The 22,082-nt window shown below is 40.9% G+C and overlaps 1 protein-coding gene and 1 pseudogene across 3 annotated transcripts in view; one reads left to right on the top strand and one right to left on the bottom strand.

Moving 5' to 3' along the window:
• The window catches only part of MKX (mohawk homeobox), a 76,707-nt gene that overhangs the window by 13,671 nt on the left and 40,954 nt on the right, over nucleotides 1-22,082 (bottom strand). The gene's annotated exons all lie outside the window — the stretch shown is intronic.
• LOC140701507 (U1 spliceosomal RNA) lies at nucleotides 10,005-10,159 on the top strand (annotated as a pseudogene).

The following is a 22,082-nucleotide window of genomic DNA, read 5'->3' as shown; positions in this document are numbered from 1 at the left end:
CCGCCAGATGATCCAGCTCTTTCTACCTGCCACGTCTCGCCTTTCTCCTTTAGGGGAGCACTGAGTGTGGATCGGGTGGAAGGAAAGGGTCTCTTGGGTTCTCATCCTCGCCCCGTGAAGCGCTGCCTCACACCTGGGTGGGGAGGGAGACTAGGTAGGTAGGTAGGTAGGTAGGTAGGTAGGTAGGTAGGTAGGTAGGTAGGTAGGTAGGTAGGTAGGTAGGTAGGTAGGTAGGTAGGTAGGTAGGTAAGATATCATCATCTCAGGGAGGGGGGCGATGATAACTTCCTCCATCGCTCAAGGGGGCATTTCTTTCAAAAAGATTAAGAACCACTGTTCTAGAAGACGGGTAGGTATAGTGTAACCTGCAAGCTCCATGTGCTACCCAGGTGTATACGGTGCATACCCCCAATTTTTGGTAGAGGTTGCTGAAACAGCAAATATCATCATCTAGCTATTTTTCATTCCCCCCACATCTGATTTTGACCAACAGGGGGATACATTTTAAAACCAGAAGTGATGGCTAGAATATTATGGAAGCAAGTGGCTTGTGGTGGCGATTCATAAAACAGAAGCACAACTGATTTCTAACATAGCTGGAAGCACTCGGGGAAGAAGTTGTAGCAGCACAGTTACAGATAGCTGAGGAACAGCTGGATTCAAATGGGATGTTCAACAAAATGTTGTCATTCACTGTCCCCCAATGTGTTGTCCTCCAGATAGGCTGGACGACAACTCTGATTGTCCCAAATGAACCACACTGATGGCTGGCGAAGGCTATTGTTCTGACTTGTTCACACTAAAAAGAATATTTGGGCTCAGAGTTCTAGACAACCATTATTTTTTAGGAAGGGCCTTTGTCAGTGGTTGCTCCAGGGTTGTGGAATTTTCCTCCCAAGTGACCAGCCTGCTCCCTTAGCTTTTGCCCTTCATTGCTAGGCAACAACCTTATTAATACAGATTGAGAATTTTTTAATGGATTGATGCTGCACTTTAAAAAAATATATATGTATTTTAAAATTGCTTTTAGTCCAATTGTGTTTCAACATCCTAATCTGTTAAACTGTATTTTAGATACGCAACTTTTAAACTGTTTTTATTTGTGCCAATACTAAATGAATAGTGACACAAAGTGACTTGAGGGCTTATAAATCATATTTTAAAACACACACACACACATGACGCCACAACATTGTTTTCAGAGGCAATACAGAAAGCCTTCTGTGCCAGCCCCTGGAAATCATGTTATGTGATCACATGGCAGTAATTGCTGAGGACAATTCTTTCCAGCTGGACACGTCATACTATGCAGGAGAGGGTTTTGCTTTTGTTTTGCCTTAAAAAGGTTTAAAAATAAATAAAGTGATTTTAAATGCTCAAAACTCCTTGTGTTTTTTATAATTTTGGATTAATTATTACTCCAAACTCGCCTAAGAATGGAAATGTTCGCCCAGACTTCAAGTACTGCAGCATAACTTTATGAACAAATTATTATTTATAACAAGCTGAGTCTAGCCATCATTACTCACCACCAATGCTATTTGCCATTAGGAGGTGTGAGCTTCAGAAAGCCTCCCCTTTTTGGACTACAACTCTCAGAACATCACAGCTAGCATGGCCACTGGCTGGTAGATTTTGGGAACTGTAGTTCAAAAAAGGAAATTCTCCTAGTTTGGCTTCTCTCTCTGCCTCCCTTGCTTTTTTTAAATAACCAAAGATGTGTTAAATTGAACTAATTCCCTCAATTAACTTCATTAAGTTTTGGCAAATTAGACTTCCTTTGTAATTTGGGGCTGGAGGCATGCTAAGAATATGGTGATAATTGCTAAAACTTGCATCATGGGGAAGAAATGAGGAGGAAGAATAGGAGGAAAGGTGGTGGTAGCAGCTTGTTTGCTTGCTTGCTTGCTGATTTATTTATTTAGCAATATCAATTTATTTGTCTCAATTATAGGCCACCTTTCCCCCCAATAATGGGACTCAAGACGGTTCACACAATGAAAAAAAAGAATTAAAAACACAATAAATGCTACATTAAAAACCAATTAAAATACATTGAATGATTTAAACCGTTTAAAGCTTTAAAAACTTAATTAAAAACTGTGTTCAGGGATTCAGCTATCATTGTTAGAAGCTTGCCTGATGAAGTTGGTATTCTACTTCAACTTTCAGGAGGATATCAGGTAAGAAAGAAGCCCCAACCACATTAAAGTTCATCATGATTATGTGCCATTAAAAACAACAGTACTTACGCTGATGAGGACTAGTATATTGATCAATTTCTTTTAAAACCGCCTGCAACTACACCAGGATCAGAACAGATCAGGGTCAAAGTGATGGGTTAAGGTTTCTGCATCATTAAGTACTTCCCACCCCACCCCAGTTTGTAGTGTATACAGCTATTATTCCCCATGTACACCTGCTACCACCTGGTGTAATATTCTCTGTAGAATCTAATTACTTTCTTTCAGTATCTGACCAACAGCAGCAACAACACATGCTTCCAAATTTGGGGTATTGAGGCAGTTAAACATTAAATCAAGCAAAGTAGACAACAGTTAGCAGGCATGTATCCCAAGCAGTCCACATGTCATACCCCCAATTTCTGATTCCAACACCAGTGCTTCTCAAATCATGGGGGGAAAGTGTCTCACACCCCTCATTTTCTTCAGCTATCTTTCCTCAAATCCTTTCAGATCGCTTCCTCCCCACCCCAAATCTGAAACAACTAGGCACAAAAATCTTGTTTGCCAACTGCATGTCACTCATTCCTTTGACATTTTAGATACTGTCAGGCCTCAGGCCAGACTTGCTCAACTCAACAAAATAATGAGGGCACTGAGTGAAAATTATGGCTGTACATCCATGCAGAATCATTGTTCTCTCTAAGCATAGCTTTGGACATTTATCAGATGTACAAAACTGAACAGCTGCAGACATTGTCTGTATCGTATTTTATTCATGTAACATTTTGAATGAAATAGTATCTTTGTAAGCCACGGGGAGAATGATCCTAGAGTCCAGCATACCTTTGCTTGAATGGTTACAGTTAGTTTCAAGGGATCAAGGATGGAGAAGGTGGCAGGATGGGCGTTGGATGGCCAGGGCCAGGCTAAGACATCAAGCTTAAGAGGCCCCACAGCATTACTAAAACATATTTGGTAATGTTTTGCTTTTGGTTTTTTTTTTTTCATTTAGAGGCCTATCATAATGTGAGGCCCTGGTGTGTAGCTTCCATAGCTTGTGTGTAATTTAGCCTTGGGTTTGCTCTTTACTGAAAGAGGTATAGGTAAAAGGTAAAGGTTCCCCTTGACATTTTTAGTCCAGTTGTGTCCGACTCTAGGGGGCAGTGCTCATCCCGTTTTCAAGCCATAGAGCCAGTGCTTCTCCGAAGACAGTTATGTAGCACCTAAACCTCTAAGACATTGTAAAAGGAAGAGATGAGGGAACCAGAAGACATCAGAAAGCCCCCCCCCCCCAATTCAGTCTTCTGAATAGTTTGGAGCAGCAGTGGCTTCTGTACTCAAGCTTCGTTGTAAGTGACAAGCTAGAAAGAAATGCGTAGCTCAGAAGACAGCGTAAAGTACATCTTGCATGTTTGGCAGAACACTGAGAAATTCTGATTTTCATATCAAATCTGGCGTGAGCACCCTCAGCTGTTTCTCCCTTCCCATCTCGTGTGAACTAGTTTTTGTTACTTTTGGAGATGCCTGTGTTGACCCAGATTTTCCAAATAATCCAAAGGAGGAAAGAGTGGGAGAGAGAGAGAAAAAAAAATTGGAGGACATGGCTGAACGATATGCACACATGTGATTTAGTGTAATTTGTTAGGTTACTCATAGTTCTCCCAAACCACAGTTTACAGGCAGAACATGAAATATGGAGCATAAAGCTTTGTGGGGTTATGGAAAAGTGCAAGCTGAGTTATTTAGAGTTCATATAATCTTATCATTTTAAAATAAATGGCATGAACATTCTCAGGGAAAATATGTATCTATAGATTTTAAAGAGTAAAACCCACGAGATAAAAATTTATGGCCAGCATCCTGTCATGTCGCTCCACCAGTACAACAGGAGTGACATCCCTGGCAGAGGCAGATTCCATTATTTATAAGGAGTTCTTGTTTTGATTTGGGGTTGTGCATGGAATGCATGCAATGAGAGAAAGTTGCCCCAAACCCAAAACTGAAGGAGGAACTCTTTAACTAGTGACAATCTGCTGTTGCTGGTAATGCATTGCGCCCATGAAGTTTTGCAACATGATTTTGGCTAAGATAACAATGCCATTGCAACAAATTAGAGATCTGGATTTGTTTACTGTATCCTGACTACAGATTGCTTCATTTATGAAACATGCTAAGACAGAGGTTCTGGCAATTTGGCAGGGAATAGTGTGCAAAGTGCAGGCTCCGAGAATGTATCCCACTGTACCCTTTAGGACCCTAAATGAATACTGGATGAAAAGTATTGTCTGTCAGGATTAGAGATTGCCTGAGCCTTACGTATGACAGAATTAATAATGAAACATCTTTTGGCATGATCTGAAATTGGCTGACTGAATCACTATCCAATAGATTATAAATGAAAATGGAATGGAAATAATTTTTTAAAAAAAGGTAAAAACATGGTGGCACCTTAAAAAATAACGTATATATTTTTAATGTGAGCTTTCATCGACAAGTCCACTTCATCAGAACAAAGCTCAACAGTCCATGAAAGCTCACATTAAAAAAATATAAATATAAAAATATAAAATGTGCCCCCTCATTTTTGTCTTTTCTAAAAAAATTAATTTTTCCGCTTTCACCTATAATGCTATCCAATAGATGATGATGACTATAATAAAATAATAATAATAATAATAATAATAATAATAATAATAATAATAATAATAATAATAATAATAATAATAATAATAATAATAATAATAATAATAATAATAATAATAATAATAATAATCAGTAAACAAAACTTCAGAATATGACTCAGTTTCCTCTAATCAGACCCTGTGCTCAATGACCAGAGCTCATACAAGTTACATTTCAGGATTACACCTCCCAGGATCGCTTGATCTATGGCCAGGATGGTGGTTGTGGGATTCTGACAACTGTTGTCTAAAAAGTAACCCTCAGAGCTCTGCCACTTGCATCATTGTGGCCGCAAGGAATTCTGAAACCTTCCCTGAGTTCTGGACCTCTGCCTGCTGCTCTGTCAACCAGGGACAGAATAAGGGCTGGCTTGCTCCTTGGCACCTTAAACCTTGCCAACAACATCCTAATTATCAAGAATTCTGGTACCTGTAATTTTACCAAATACCTGAGTCTTTAACACAGATACAAGGTGCCCTGGGAATCACATTTGCCCTGCTTCTTCATACCTGGAACCCTGTCGTAAGTATACTCAGTGGCACTCCAGGTACCAGCAGGCCCGGGACATATAGCGTCTAGGATGTTTGTTGAAGTGAGGCAACTTGGGGAAAGTATGTACTAGAAAGCCTGTGGAAAAAAGATTTCCAAAGACGAAAGGGGAGGGGCAAAATTTGGTTGGAATTCTTTGTTCTTGCTAGTCAATCCACATATAATTCCAGAAGCAGGATCCTAGGTCTCTTAATATCTCTCTGTCACATGCAGCTTTCAACAAGCAAGCAACTCTGGTATTTTTGAAATGGTTTTTACCACTTTGCCTGATGAACTCAGAAGCTCAAACCACCTTCACATAACTTTGTTTAACGTATTACTAGCACTAGGAGGGCCTTCCACCAGTTCTGCATTTTGTTTTCACCAGTGTACTAACTAGTGGTGCGTGTATCTTCCTTCTATTCTACTAACTAGCTGGAATAAAAGAGCAATAAAAATATTATTTTTTAAAAAATTAAGAGGCATAATAAGTGGCCACTTCCTTGATTCATGACAGCCCATATAAAAGTCACGTTTTCCCCTTCTGCGTTATTTTAGAAAATTATCACTGGAAACATTTGAATTCTAGAAGTAGACCAGGAGAATGGAAGAAATTTAAAGTAAGTGCCGCCAGGATAAAAACTACCAAAACAAATCTCAGTTTTTCTTTTTAATTTTGTTTTAAATTACATGGACAAATGGTAGGTTTCTAAATTATATTTCAACCCCTACAGCAGTAGAAGATTCAGATGCACTAGCTGCTTTGGGTGTAAACATTCTCCATGCAAACAAGTTGCAAGAGGAGGGGAAATTATCCTTCTTACCCTGCTTCTCTCTCACACTAAAAAGAAAAACATTATTGAAAAGTGCCAGTTCAAAAAAATAAAATAAATCAGGGACCCCATCTAATATGCACACAACGAAGTTTCCAGAAATACAGGGTTTATGCATGCTTAACTCTGTCTTGGATTGCTTCCCAGATGAACCCCCCCCCCCAAAAAGGAAAAGGAAAGAAAAAATACAAAGAAATCAAATAAAATGCAACTTGCAAAGCACAGCATGTAATTTATATATGTATAGATATGTGGATGTGTGTGTACGTACATACACACACATGTACATACCTCTTTCACAGATAATGACCATTGCAGATGGGGTTCTACTGGAGTAGATTCAAAGTCAGGCAGGGGGAAGAAAGAGTCATGACATATTTTCTTCCACTGGGCCAAAATGTCACTTGAGGGGGTTAGTAGCTACCAGTCACCTTTCTTACTCGGTTTTTATTCATTCCAAATTTCATTGTCTAGACATCCCCGTTTGTAGTAAATGGGCTGTAAATATTTCTAATGATTGACTTCTCTGACATTGACTAATTGTAGACATTTTACATGTTGGAGTGACTGCAAAAAAGAGAGAGGTGTTTGTTCTCTCCAGGACTCCACGCAGAAGTGATGTGGTCTTGAAATGAAATCTGTGCGTTACTGAAAAGGACACGATGCATGCGAGGCATGTGATACAACAGTACTTGTAGCAGAGAAATTGTACAAAAAAGCATTTTATGCTTAGGTGAGACTCGTGGAACTGCTTTTGATAAATAACAGCAAAGGATGGTGGAACCCGTATTTGAACCAACAATTCTTCTCAGATGTGTTGAATTGAATACTGAGGGTTTTTTTTCATATCGCCCTTCTGGTCATGAATATAGACAGTGCAGATTTTAAGTGTTTATCACTTATTTTCTCTCTCTAACAGTACTGACTACAGAGTCGAAATGCAGTCCTCTACAACAGTGGTTCCCAACCTTGGGCCTCCAGACGTTCTTGGACTTCAACTCCCAGAAATCCTGGCCAGCAGACGTGTTGGTAGGCTTCTGGGAGTTGTAGTCCAAGAACATTTGGAGGCCCAATTATGTACTGCTCTACAATACATAATTGTCAGGCACTTATCACTCACCACCACTTCCATAAATTTGCTTAGGTTTAGGCTTCTTTATCCTGGGACAGAGTTTGGAAAAGTTCCCTTTTGGATTACAACTCCTAGAATCCTGCATTAGTGATTCTGGGATGGATTCCAGGTGCGGGAATTCTAGGAGTTGCTGTAAAAAAGCAACAACTTTCAACGGCACCCACAGGTAGGGCTGAATATTAGGAAAAACTGGTACATGGAAAGGGAGACCTTGTGTCGGAACTTAATATTGTTGGGATAACAGCTCACAAAATTTCCCATCTCTGTGCCAGTTCCACCACTGATCTACTTGTTAGTTTTGCCTTGTCTTGCTTTGTTTTACATAATTTTCTGAACTTTATGAGATTACTGACAACGTCAAGATACCAAGGTGCCTCCCCTGTTCATAATCCCTTCCCTTGTGTATATGTGTGAAAAAGGAGGAAGAGAGACCATCAGAGCAGCCATTAAAATGGCCTGCTGTTAGGTAAACATGATTGTTAGGCTGAAAAGATGCCCCAAATCTTATCCTAAACCACTGAAGTTCCATTGAACTTAGTGGGGGCTACATCAGAGTGGACAAGACTATGGTTGCACAACAAAATGTTACATGGACATTGTCATCTCTTATATATTTTCCTCCTTGTGACAGAAGTGGTCTCCTGCAATGGAGAGGACAGTGGTGGAATTCACAATGGAAGAAACAGGACTGTATAAATTGGATAACAAACCTTATCAGGTGGTATGTGAAGAATTGTTTCTAGCCTGTGGCCCCCTTCAAACATGGTAGGGCCCTTGTTGAGAATGGCTGCTTTTCTCGTGCACAAGGGGCAACCTTGTTTTACTGAACAGAGGAATATTGAAAGTCTAAGAGCAATATCCTTCTCAACTCTGGCTTGGAAGACAAGATCAAAGAGCATGCAAATTTTGAGGAAAGCATTCATATTGTATAAATTAATCAGAGGATAGCTTGGAGAGTTCACTTCCAGTTGGTTAGGCCTCCATAATGGACATATAAGGGCTTTTTAAAATAAGTAAGACATCAGAAGTTACTTTTTTTAGAATAATACATTAACAGTAACCCATTCAATATGTTATTTTTGTTACTTTTTATTACGTATTTTTTAACAAAAATATACCATATTTTTGCTCCATAAGATGCACCTGACCTTAAGACGCACCTAATTTTCAGAGGAGGAACACAGGGAAAATATATTCTGAACCAAATAGTGTAATAAAATATTTAATAAACTATAACAGAATAACATTTGAACCATGTAAAATGAACAGCAGTCAACAGTGGCATTAATATAGACCATTATCAGGCAGTGATAAGACCTATACCATTCTACCTATATTTTACAATTCCTTTCATCCACCTCCTCCCCATTCTTATAGAAATGTCTCAATGACAGATGAGATTGTTGTGCAACTCTGCCCAGCTACAGCTCAAGCCTATATTAAGTTAGAAATGGTTTGTCTGATTTGGCACTGCATTGAGAGGTCCCTTGTAGTTGTGTGGAGGATAAATAGTGGAATTAAACTATTTAACAGCTGGTTTTCTTTATTTACTTTAGGTTATGCAAAAGAACAGCAACACAAAGCTTAACCTGATCCCATTCACCAGCAGTAGCACATGCTCAACATAAGACCAAATCTCCATTTTCTGACATAATTGAACGTTTATAGCATGCAAGGCACAACAGGTTAGGCCACACAAAGCCATGAACAATGTTCTTGATGAGCCAAAAAAACTGAATACAAACTATAGTGGCTGAAATCAGGAAGCAGGTACTGTAATCCAGTTAGAAGTCACGAGGCACAGTTAGTTTCCTTGCTGCAACACCCTTTGGAAATACATTCTCTATTACATGCCCAGAACTAGTTGAAAAGTTTGCAAGTTGAATCCAAATTTCCCATAGAAATGCATTGAAAATTAATTAATGCATTTTTATGGGGGAGGAAGGTCAGAAACTTTAAAAAACTTAAAAGAAAGTCACTTACCAGGTACTGTAGACTGAGCCTTGCTCTTCACAGTGCCTTGGTAGACCCCAGAACAGCCAAAAAAGAGCCCCAAACAGCTAAAAGCCAGCAGGCAGCCGGCAGCCATTTTGTGCTCTTCTGCGCCTGCTCCTTTCCCCTCCCCTCTCCCCACCTAACAGCTGATCGGCGCTGGTCTGAACACTTCCTAGGCAGCTTTTAAAGCAAGTATGCATGTTTCTACACAAGCAGGTTTCAATTCAAACGGAGCACCTTTTCACCCAAGTGCCAACCCAAACAAACAGCTTTTAAACTAAATTTTACATTTTAAAATGACAATGCTAGGCAGTCCCAGGTCTCTCTCCCAGCTCTCTAACTGCTTGGACTAGCAAGGAAGCAGACAAGCAGCCTCTTCACTAACTGAAAGTTTGAATTTCCCCGCTTTCCCTGCCTTCCCCGCATATTAGGCATGCTAATATCTGTGCACTGGAGGATTGTGGGAGGAACATCCAGCCCCTGATGGGGGTCCTGTGGGGCACCCCAAAAGACTGAGTAGCTCTCTTGGCCTCTTTCAGGACTGGGGCTGTGCAGCCCTGTTCTAATCAGGAGGTGCAGCCGGGGGGGGTTACCATGCCTTTGGGGGACAGAGCACAGAAAGGGGCAGGAGGTTCAGAGGCCATTCCAATTCATACCTGGCAGGAGAGATACCATGATCATCAAAGTGGCTTTCCCAGGGTGAGGCTCATCTATTGCACTTTGGATGTGCTGACTTCTGTGATTTCCCCAAATGTGGGAAAATCAACTGCCTAAGTGGGAGACTGTGTTTGTGGCTTCCCCTGGTTTTCTAGAATTACTCTTTCCCCTTTTGTCCTTGGCTGTTTTCACTGCCTGCTGCCATAGGCCTGTTGGCCTTGCTGGTTTTCCAGGTGGGCTCTAGGAAGCGATCCTAGAAAGCCAGCAGTGCAGAATGGTGAAGTCCAAATAGCAAGCAGTCTCTGGTGCCAGTTCAGAGGCCTCTCAGCATGGCAGTGAGGGGCTTCTGGGTGGTGGTGGTTGAACTCCTTTTTTACTGTATTCGTTCCATAAGACGCACATACTTTCTCCCCCACTATTTGTGGGGGGGAAGTGTGTCTTATGGAGCAAAAAATAGAGTAGTTAGAAATAGGAAAATGGACAAAAAGGCCCTGCTAACATTTTGGATGTAATGAGGACATGTCATTACCTTACCAGTCGTTATGTGATTTTGCAAAAATAATGTTGTTATGTTCTTGCTGTACTCAAAGTCATGTGCTATAGATAACATTGTTACATGTACCACATTACTTCCAAGCTCTGAATTTATTGAACCTTCATAAATGCTTTCAGCAATTTAGTAGCTCAGGCAAAAACACAGAGACCAATATCTTCAACATGTTTAAGCTCAGCTGTGTTGACGCAGTTGTAACTTGACAAAGTCTGCCTCTAATTATACATGGCAGTCATCTGACCACAGATAAACAGATATTACACAAACCTTTGGAGAGAATAATATTTGGCTACTATAACTTTTGGAATAATTTACTCCACATCCTGACCTTAAAACACCAAAAATGATTCATAACGTTTGGGGGGATTGGAGCATAAATATTTTCACTGAACAAAAAGATTGGCTTCTGTGACCTTCATAACTTTTACAGTACGTGCGTTCATTGTAAATAATAGTTCTTTGTTTAGGGGCATTGTATCACACACTGGTGAAAGATGGTGGCCCCCAGAATTTGGGCCTCGGCCTAGCAAATACCAAGAGAATGTCTCCCAATTGCTTTTGTGGGCTCCAACCCAAAAAACTGCAAAGTAAACAGAATATAATGTCACAAGAGCATTAACTTCCACTCTTTTCTAAAGAGAAGCCTCTGTAGCCTAACAAACCTCAAGCAACTATAAATTAGTCAGCTATCTCTGGAGAACACAGCCTAGAATAAAACCTGTGCTAATGATTAGAACTGAAAGAAATGTGCCTGGCTGCGTGTTAATTCCAAAATACATGTATTTTGAGCAGAAACTTGTTTACTCTTGCCGGCGGATATTTACACAGGGAAAAAATAGCATATACATCTTGCACACATGGATGATATAATGCAAACGAAGAGTTCTCTTCATACCAAGCAGATGTTGCTTTGAAGCATGCTAGTGCTGGGGATTGCCAGCTGCCTTATGAATAGAAACTGGCCAGTGTTAATTTGTACACAGCAGCTTTCCCCATGCTCCTGCTGTTCAGATGTTCTGGGCTACAACTCTCATCAGCTATAGCCAACATGGCCAACAGTCAGGGATGATGGGAACGATTGCCAATAACATTTGGAGGGCACTGGACTGGGAAAGAATTATACATTGATTCATGCTATGTATAGGAAGGTCAAGTGGACCGTTGTCTAATAATGTAGTTCCTAGGGTTGGCAACCAAAATTAGCAGGCAGCTAAAATTTATTTATTTATTTATTTATTTATTTATTTATTTATTTATTTATTTATTTATTTATTTATTTATTTATTTATTTATTGTCTTTCTCCCCAAAAGTGGTGGTATGATGCCTGAGGTATGCCATTTTAAAATATATCTTCTAGGCCTACTTCCTGTACAAAAAGGAAACAGTCCCAGTGCTTCCTGGAAGGTCTTTGAGGGATGTGTAGTTCTTTGTAGGTGCCCTATATAAACCCTAGTGGGTAGCAAAACCACATCCCTACAAAGACCTAGATCTCACAGGAAGCAGAGTTTCCTTTTTGTATAGCAAGTAGACCCAAGATAGCCAGTAACATAGGGCTTGTTCCTGGGGAATGAAATGTAGGTGTATGTCTGTGGGCAGGAACTCTCAAAATTTAGCATGAAGAGTTTTTTGGAGAATTCTGGGATTTGGATTTTTTTTAAAGTGGAACAGCCCTAATGCCAACCTATTCAGATCTCAAAATCAGTACAGTAGCAGAACAGATGCTGAGTATAACAGATCTGAACAACCTCTCGAATCATACCCTGCACTTTCAAGAAAAAAGATGAACCAAATTAAGTATTATATGGATTTCTCTCTGTATATCTGTATTATTAGAATTCCTGTCTATTTTTTTGTTTGTTTTATATTTACGTATGCACCAGGAATGTGACTGTGTCTACAGTATCTCTTATTAGTGAAGGCTGATGTGAACTGTATTACATGAACTTGACCATACATTCGATTTTTGCTTAGGGATATAAGAAACGGGGTGTTGTGCCAGAACAAAGCATGGAAAGCTGGGATTCTGTGCAAGAACCCAGTAATCTAAGAACAAGATAATAGTGTACCTTTCCCCACCAGATTGGATTTAAAGATGCAATCTTCACAAGAATGTAAGAACTGCTAGTTGTGGCTCTGACTCAGAGCATATGCTGTCCAGAATGTGTCTCCAGTAGTTAGGACTGCCAGGTTTTAGGGTTCCAGATGAAATTTCAGGGAATTTTTGTGTTTCTCTGAGTCTCCAGGCAGGAGTGGGTCTCTCAGGGAGGCAGAACGGACAGAGGAGATAATCTGATTCTTATCTCTGAGATTTGGCTCCCATCTCCATCCGCTACCAGCTGGCACCAAGGCTCATAGAATCAGTGTGAAGTTGTGGTTTTTTGTCCAAATGCCATGATAAACAGACGTTTACACACCCACTCGCTCATTTCCTCCTGCCTTGGCTTTTTGGCATGTTACTGCTGGACCCAGGATGCCATTTGGAGCCAAACAGGGAATACAGCACACGGGCATGGTGGCTACAAGCCTCCTTTCTGTTTTTAGAAATCCTGGCAACAGTGATGGAAAGCCTTGAAAAAAAATTATTCCCTCTTCGCCTTTGCCTGCCCTGCCTCTGTGACATCACCCCTTTAAACCCACCCATCCTCATAGAAATGACCAATCATAACCTCAGTAGCCATTATGGGTGTGTTAGTGGCCATTTATTAGACATTCCATGGTCTTCAGGACCTTTCAAAGTATTTTGGAAATAGGAAATAGCCTTTCCGTCATTTCTGATTCCCCGCCCCCAGAAATGTTATTTTCAGCCTTAGAAGGTTCCCATAGTAGCACTTAAAGAGCCAACCACACTTCTGTCTAAGACTTACTGGGTTGCAATTTGCCATTTTCATGTCATTATTTTTTTTTGGGGGGGGGGGGATAGGACAGACGGCACATGTATGCAGTACGCTTCCACTTTGCCCACCGTCTATAGCCACAATGCTTGTCAAACTGAAAAACCATTTCAGAGGGAAAGGAAAAACACATTTGAAACCAGACCTACCGTATTTGCTGGCGTATAAGACGACTGGGCGTATAAGACGACCCCAACATTTCCACTCAAAATATAGTGTTTGTTATATACTTACCGTATAAGACTACCCCCTCCCTCTGCCTTTTACCCCGCCGGAGGGGCCAAAGAGGGAGGAGAAGGAAAGCAAGTTTCTGAGGCGGGCTACCAGCTGACCTGAGGCAGAGGCCAGCGGCTGCTCGCTCGCCCGGCCTCAGGAAGTCTCCTCAGGAGCCCGGCGTGGCGGCGGCACTGGCGAAGAGCAGGGCGGCGCTGGCTTGTCGCAGGCGCCGTTTGCTTGCCAGCTTCTCTCTGCCCAGACAACATGGTGGTAGGTCACAGGGAAGAAGGAGGTGGCGCTGCTGCTGCTTTCCGTGAGGGCAACTGTGTGAGGAAGTGACTGAGCCGGTGGGGATCGAGCTCCGCCCGCTTCCAGGGCTGGGCTCGCCTCTCCATGCTGCTTCCTGCTGGGCCATGCGGCACCTGAGAGCCAGAGCCGCCCGCTGCCTCCTCGGGAGAAGAGACGCCTCCTCCACCTCCTCCTCTTCTTCCTCCTCCTCCTCCTCATTCACCTCTCCTCTTTCCTCCTTGCGCTACATGCTGCCCGCTCTGGGTGCACCCGGTGTATAAGACGACCCTCCCAATTGGAGGCATGTTTTTCAGGGCAAAAAAGTCCTGGCAAATATGGTAATTAAATGTCCTCTCCATATGTCATGAGCCAGTTTTTGCCATTTGTACTTTATACAACAAATGATCCTAAAAATGAAAGTTAATACATTGTTTTGGTCTTTTACAGAATATACCCTCCCCCTGAAAGCAAAAAAACAGAAACAACCCCCTCCCCAAATCCTAAACTCATCAAAAAAGAAAAGAAAAAAGAAGTAAAAACAAGCTAGCCCGATTACTTTGCCAGATATTAACATGCCAAGTGTGTTGCTCAAAATAATATATGCTTCAGTGGCAGCAAGCATGATTCCAAAATTAAGAGGCCTATCTAAAAAGGTAGCTAAAAAGAAAATGGTGCTGGTATGTTAAGGGTACTTCATGTTTATTAGACATGTTCTTTTAGCAGATTTTACACAGGTATATGATTACTTAGTTGACTAGATTTGGACTAGATTCTCCTCGTGCCATTACTGGCCACAGGCTGGGGAGAGCGAGTCTCTTGGCCCCTTAGCATGTTTGGGCAGGAAGTAACTCTTGCACACTGATTCCCAGACTTTCTACCCTGAGAGGCCTGAACATGTTGAAGCCTAAGGCAGCTCATGGTTTGAGTGGTGGGACTGTCTCACTTCCAAATGTGTAGGGCAGTGGCTTCCTCCTTCATGAGCCACTCATGGCTGAAGCCCACTAGCCTCAAAATTTGTCTTTAAGTCTTAATTGTTGAACTGTGATGGCTACGTTGGCTTGGGCATGTCGTGAGAATGGCTGATGGTCGGATTCCAAAAGATCTCCTGTATGGAGAATTAGTGCAGGGAAACCGCCCCAGAAGGAGATCACAGCTGCGATACAAGGACATCTGCAAGTGGGATCTGAAGGCCTTAGGAACGGACCTCCACAGATGGGAAACCCTGACGTCTGAGCGTTCAGCCTGGAGGCAGGCGGTGCATCATGGCCTCTCCCAATTTGAAGAGACACTTGTGCAGCAGGCCAAGGAAAAGAGGCAGTCCCGAGACAAGCAAAACCAGGGAGCTGGACAGGGGACATTTATTATTTATTTATTTTATTTTATTTATTGGATTTATATCCCATCTATCTAGTCAATTACGACCACTCTAGGCGGCTTGTATTGTATCTAGGCGACAGATTGTATTTGTCTTCAATGTGAAAAAGATTGTTACTCTCGAATTGGCCTTCTCAGCCACACTAGACGCTGTTCCAAGACCTCCATACAGAGCACGTTACCATAGTCTCTCGAGACTGAAGGATGCCTACTGCTACTGCTGAACTGTGATTATGATTGCATCGATTCCATTGATGGTACTTATCCTCAGATCTGCTGATACCGGGGGTGGGGTGGGGGGAGGGTTAGAAATATTTTAATAAACAAATGAACAACAACAAAACAGGTGAAGATAAAGCTGGCATTATCAGCTGGAAATTACTGGTATCCTTTCACCCCACTATTATACCCTTCTGTGGAAATTGCTTTGCCATTGCAAATTTCTTGATTCAGGGAGTTCCTAACTCAGCTTTATTTATGTGAAGCGCAGACATTCATTCTGGATGCATCTTGACTTGTTCTCCCCATATGGGGCAGAATAGTTGGTCACCTGCTATTCTAAGCCAGGAAATTCTTATTTTACATTGTTTTTCCTCCTCTTCCCTCCTCTTGCTTGCCAAAGTGGTCTTACTCCTCTCCTATTGTTTCATCTTTCCTTCTCCTGTCACACTTAACTTGTAACCTATTTGCTCAGATGACTTTTTTCCCCCCAACTATTCCACCTCACAAAGGACCGGGAGATGTACTGAAGTCCACCTGACACTGTTGGTCTCCAGCATTCCGTAAGAAATTTGGCTTTATCCATCGCAGAATCAAAGATAATGAAGAAAAACAAGGGATGCATATGGTGTGAAACAAGGCCGCTCTCAACACCCACTGTTGTAGCACATAGAAAAGAATTGAAAGAATACCCCCTAAGTTCCTTTACCCAAGATGACAGGAGACCTGAACAAGGAATTCCAAAGCCCTATGAGACTGCTTGCCACTAGCTGAGAGAAAGAGGCTGAGCTCTTTTCTCTCCATAATTTGCACAAAATGTCACTACTTCCCCTCCTTTTCAGGAACAAACAAGCACAGAAGGACTGGATGATTGCTACAAAAGTCACAAACAACCCATCTACTGTTTCAAATTCTTAAAGTGTAACTCACTCTATTTTGTGGCAATAAACACGATCTGTTGAACTGTACAAATTACACAATTTTACAACAGTGCCCCCAAAAGTAATTCCGTATAAACACCATTTTTGCCAGTGTGAAATCTATCAAGAGTGCCCGGAAATGACTTGCCATGTTTCAGATCCTACAAAGCGAACACAGGCAAGCCTTTACATTGCTAGTAGTCTGGGAGGCAAAGTGTAGGGAGCTTATTGCCTGCTGAGGTTCCGTGGCCCCTGCAGAAGTTCTCTGCACGTGGCTTGCCATTCCTGCTGTAGCCAGTGAGGGAGCGCATTAAGAGACATGTTATTTATGCAGTGACAGAATATGTGCAGAGTACGATTGTGTACAATTTTAACGTCCAGAGATAAAACCTCTCCAGACAGTTTCCAGGGAGGTTTCCTTCCTTGGAACAGAAGACAGATGTGTGCATTAAAATTATGGAGAAATCCAAGGTCTTAGCCTGCCTGTGATCGGACACTGAAGTACACACATATATTCCAAGCCCACCACATTTTCTCCAGTAATTCACTGTTAGATTTCTATTCCTGTGCCAGATTTAAGGTGTTACGTATGACTTATAAAGCCCTGAACCATCTGAGAGTTCATTACTTGTTGGAGGGCTTCTCCCCAAAAATATCTCCCAGTCCAACCATTCATCTCAGGCTTTGTTACCGAGGGTATTTCAATAAAGAAAACCATCACTTGGAATTGGGTGTTTTCATCAATGGCGCTCTGGTTGTGGAACAAACGTTCTTCAGAACTATGATGGTCTTCCTCCCTTCAGTCTTTCAGAAGATCATGAAAGACAGAATTGTTTAGGGAGGCTGATGGCAACATTCAGTGTTAAATTTCATGACTTGTATCCGTGGTTTCGATTTGATAGTATTTTATTATATGTTATCTATTATCTGGGGTATATTATATATCTGTTTATTTTGTTATGGCTCTGTAATTTGGTTCAAATTATTAATGACAGGAGTTGCTGTTTCTCTTAATATCAGTTGATTAGGTTACTGAGGTTATTTCCTCTGATTGTTTTTAAATGCGGTTGTATGGTTTGCTTTATGTTATGTAAACCACCCCAAGGGGTGATTTCACTAAACTGGGTGATCTATAACCATTGTAAATCAATTAAAAAATAATAAATATTAAGAAAGCTGAGTTTGACTAGCGCCATATACTGTCTGTGCGAACGTCTGATAGTCTCCCTTATTTTTTATGAAATTGTCTTCAATGGGGCTTTTGTCTAGGAGCCATTTCTGTGAAATCAAGGATATCCAATGCCCCTGTGATCTTCTCCATCTGTTTTGCTCTTTTTCAGTGTGTATTGTGTGCAGGGTTATAAAACAAATAAAAATATATGAAAGAAAATAAAAAGCAGGCATTTATATTCTTCCTTCCAATTCAGGTCTCTTTTTGGTTTGGAAAATATGATTGTGTCACTTTAGTTTTTTCACATTTAAAAACTGTCCTGCCAATATTTGTATCAATGCATAAATCCGTAGCAAAAGCTGGGGAGAGCTGCAAAAGAAGAAGGGCGTATAACATTTCCACAAACATAGTCTGCTGGTAATACTGCAGGTTCTAGGTTATGTGAAGTCCTGCTTAGCTTTCCTGTCAAAATCCTGCTCTGTTCCACCACAGAACGACACTGGGCAGGGTGCAGGAGAAATCAGTCAGTTTTAGCGATGTACAAAGATATTTCCTAAATTCTTTCTTCTCATAGATTTAAGCTGCCTTGACGAGACTCTTCAAGGAGGAACTATCAAGATCTCCAAGTTTTTCATGCCTCCAAGTGAAAAGCGAGACAAGCAGTCAAGGTCTGCATAACGAGTGTAAATGGTCGCTCTGCAAAATTATTGAAAAGCAAGATATGCGCATGCCAGCAAACAGAGAACAATTGACTGGTTGATTTAACAGATGCAGACAACACATCCAAAGTTTCTGATCCTTAAAAGTCCACAACAAATCAGTGACTGTGACCATATGGTACCGTTGGCATTATTTATATTATTTGCACAACTTTGCTTATTTTGTGCAATATTTGTTCTCATTTTCTTCTCTTGTTGAGAATGTCGTGAAATATCTTGTCTGCGTATGGAATAATTTCTTAGTACTTCATCGTTCCATGTAGGGTAACTGCACTGACTACTTTCATTTGCTCCTCCACTGCTCATTTGAGTGAAACAACTGTGTGCTCCATCAAGTTATCCAATGCCAAATTGCATTTCAATTTTTTTTAAACAAAAGACACCCACACACTTTCATGTAAAATAAGAGAGTGTTACACAATTAGTGAGTAGTTTATAAAATATGGCAGTCTTGATTTGCTAAAAGAAAGCAACACGGTACCCTTACCTCATTGATCAATTTATTAGACGGCAGCATAAATATGAAGCATGTTTGGTAGTAAATATTAAAGATATTTAACCTAAAGTCCAGCTCATTTTTGGAGGGAAAAAATGCAGAATAAAACTTTGTTACTTGTGTTTTGTTTTAACCTTGTTCTAAAATATCAAAAAATTCAAAACAGTAATAAAAATCACAAGCACAATGATACTCATGACCAGGCTCTGGGTATAAATATTCAGGCTTCCACATTCCTTTATATTGCTAAAATAAAAGGCAAACTGAACCAAATGGGGAACTTTCTCCTCACTTACCCTGTTCCTTAGGATCTATAAAAGAAAGAAGCAAAACACTGCCCAAAGCATAAATAAATACAACATTAGAAACTTAGTATGGCAAATGGAAAAGAATCACCACCCCCGTATTCGTGCTGAGTGTAAATCCTATTCCAAGCTTCAATCAATATGGCTCCGGCAAGTTCCATTTCTCTACTACAAATTGTACAGTACATCTGTATTTTTACCATAACTTTCCCTACTTTCTCTCACATACTTGTTTTTCTTCCACCCCACTTTTCCTAACATGTTAGTTGCTCTTTAGCAGCTCACAAAAGCAAACACTGAAGGAACGCGGAGGAGAGAAGCTAAGCATCAATTATTTTAAAGGCACTGCATTTTTGATAATACACAGAGTACAAGTCATTCGTGAATAAGTCCCAAGAGGAGGAATAGGTCTAGAACAGCAACCTTGCTGGTTTGGTTGACTGGGGGTTCAGGTGCTCGATGGATTTTGCCCACAGAAACAATTTGTAGTCTGTTTGACAGAAGTAGGAATCAAACGGCAGGCTCAGTAGCTGAACAAAATGTATCTTCAGCAATCTTGGATCTGATTTTTTTTTAATGTTCCATGTTATTACAGTCCAGGTAGAACCATTTAAAATTAAAAGAAAATGTGGGGTTTAATTAAAGATTAATCAGCGAGGGCTCATTTTAAAGAATGTGCATTTCTCACAAAGCGGAATAGTCAAGAGAAAATACTTGAAATTCAAAATCCATTCTGCCTTCGCCAGGGAGGGAGGGGGAGACAGAGAGGCATGTCTCCCCCTCCTTCTTCCCAATAGCTGAAAGCAAAAATATGTGAAAATCATTCGTTTGTGGAACAATATTTCGGATGCTTTTGCCATTGCCGTTGAGGATATTTGGCACAGCCAGAGTTTTTCCAGAATTTTAGCAGCTAGGCTGGAATGAAAAGGTGGGGCAGCGATACACATTATGGTCCACTAAGCTTAAGTCCCTGCCGGAAAATCTACTCCATTTGCTGGAATCAAATGATTCTCCGTAAGGTATGTGCAACGTAGCACATTTCGCCACTATGCAAATGAAAATATGGTGCTTTCTCCGCAGCTCCACTTTGGCAAGGTGGCGAAGTGGCTGCTGCTCCTGGGACAATTCGTGAGCTACAGCAGGCCATCTGAAAATCATTACTACCCAGGAGTGGATTTTCCACATGTTCAGATAGTGGACAAGCAGGTTGTCCTTGAAGTACTATTCCCTGTGGGGAGTAAAGGAAAACCCAGGGGAAAAAAAACACTCTAATGTCAGAAAGCTCTTTAGCTGAGACATATGATCTGGCCAAAGCAGTCCTTGGAAGAATTGCTGGCAAAATTAAGTGGGGGGAGGGGACTGGAAAAGTTACTTTTTGGGGACTGCAATGGGAATTTCTGCGACATGAACTCTAAAAAGTAAGATTTCCACATAGAGGCAATCCGTAGATAAGACAAAGAAATGATACCTGCAATAAACACAGGTTTTTTTTAATGTTCAAGGAGAAATTACATATTTAAATTTCGTCTAACACAGACACTCATTTAAAAAATGTTAATAGACTTTGTATAATGTTTTGCTTCATGCTTGATACAGCTTTATATTATTACCGCTGTTTTTATTGTTCTTATTATTTGGCGGGATGGGGACCCGGTTATAAAAGGGAATAAAAAAAAACATATGGATAACATTTGCTGCTTGATTTCGCATTAGTTGGTACTTTGCTTCAAAGAAGGTGAAGAAATTTGTCAGAAGTGTGTGGGATCAGTGCCTTGCTTCAATTACAAGATCAATTAAAAGAGAAGAATTTCTAGGAGGAGTCCCATAAATACATTTTTTTCGCCTATTCGAAAGGCAGAAAGAAGATATCAATTACCATATTTAATGAAGCATGGAAGTATTATTTCCATAAACTCCAAGCATATTTTAGAACCGCATGCTTTCCAGAAATATCGCTTACTGGTGTATCATTATTACTGTTATTGTTCCTACTACTAATTAGTGCAACCTGGAGACAAATGTTCACAAACAAACATTTTGCAAAAAGCAAAGCAAAGTGTGCTGCTTATTTACTGCCCCATAGCACTTAAAGCACTCTCTGGGTGGTTTGCCAGTTAATTATGCAGGCTACACATTCCCGCCCCCCAGCAAGCTGGGTATTCATTTTACTGACCTCGGACGGATAGAAGGCTGAGTGAACCTTGAGCCGCTACCTGGGATTGAACCCTGGGTCATGAGCACAGTTTTGGCTGCAGTACAGCGGTTTAACCACTGCGCCATGAGGCTCCTGTGCTTCCCACAGGAGAAGGAAACTGCAACCCTTCAGATGCTTTCACATTCCAGTTCTCACAATCCTTCACCTTTGGCTACACGTGGTAGGACTGATGGGTACTGTAATTCAAAAACATTCAGTCGCTTACTTACAGTCTAGTTTATGAGCTATTCACGCTAGCATGCTGACGTCATCTGTTTATGACAGCCTGTATCTCACAAGAATTTGATACTAAATTTTGTCTTGTTATTTCAGTACAAAGACTCATGGATAAATTCACATAGCCTGTAATGTCAGTGATGTAAAAATGCAAACATTCAAAAGGCCCAGCATTTCCACATTGTCCCACAATCGGACCACAGGACTGACACTCAGTTTCCTTTCAATCCATGAAGAGAGAGTCAGATTCTGGGCATTAACCCCGTGTATTGTGCCTGCGACAGCAAGGAAGCTCATATCAAGATTAAAATAGAATCCATTTTTTTAAAAAATAGAAAGCCCAGCACTTCAAATCTCATTATTCTCTGTGGCTTCTAACTGCTCATGGATCTCGATTTCCTGTTTTTATACTGCTGTTAATTTGATGCCTGTCAACACAATTGTTCTCATATATTAGTCAGTGTTCTTACTGTTAAGTTTGTTTT

Source organism: Pogona vitticeps, chromosome 6 (assembly GCF_051106095.1).
Source record: "Pogona vitticeps strain Pit_001003342236 chromosome 6, PviZW2.1, whole genome shotgun sequence".
NCBI classification, from domain to species: Eukaryota; Metazoa; Chordata; class Lepidosauria; order Squamata; family Agamidae; genus Pogona; species Pogona vitticeps.
The sequence above is the reverse complement of the archived record's forward strand: the minus strand, read 5'-3'. Positions and strand labels throughout refer to the sequence as shown.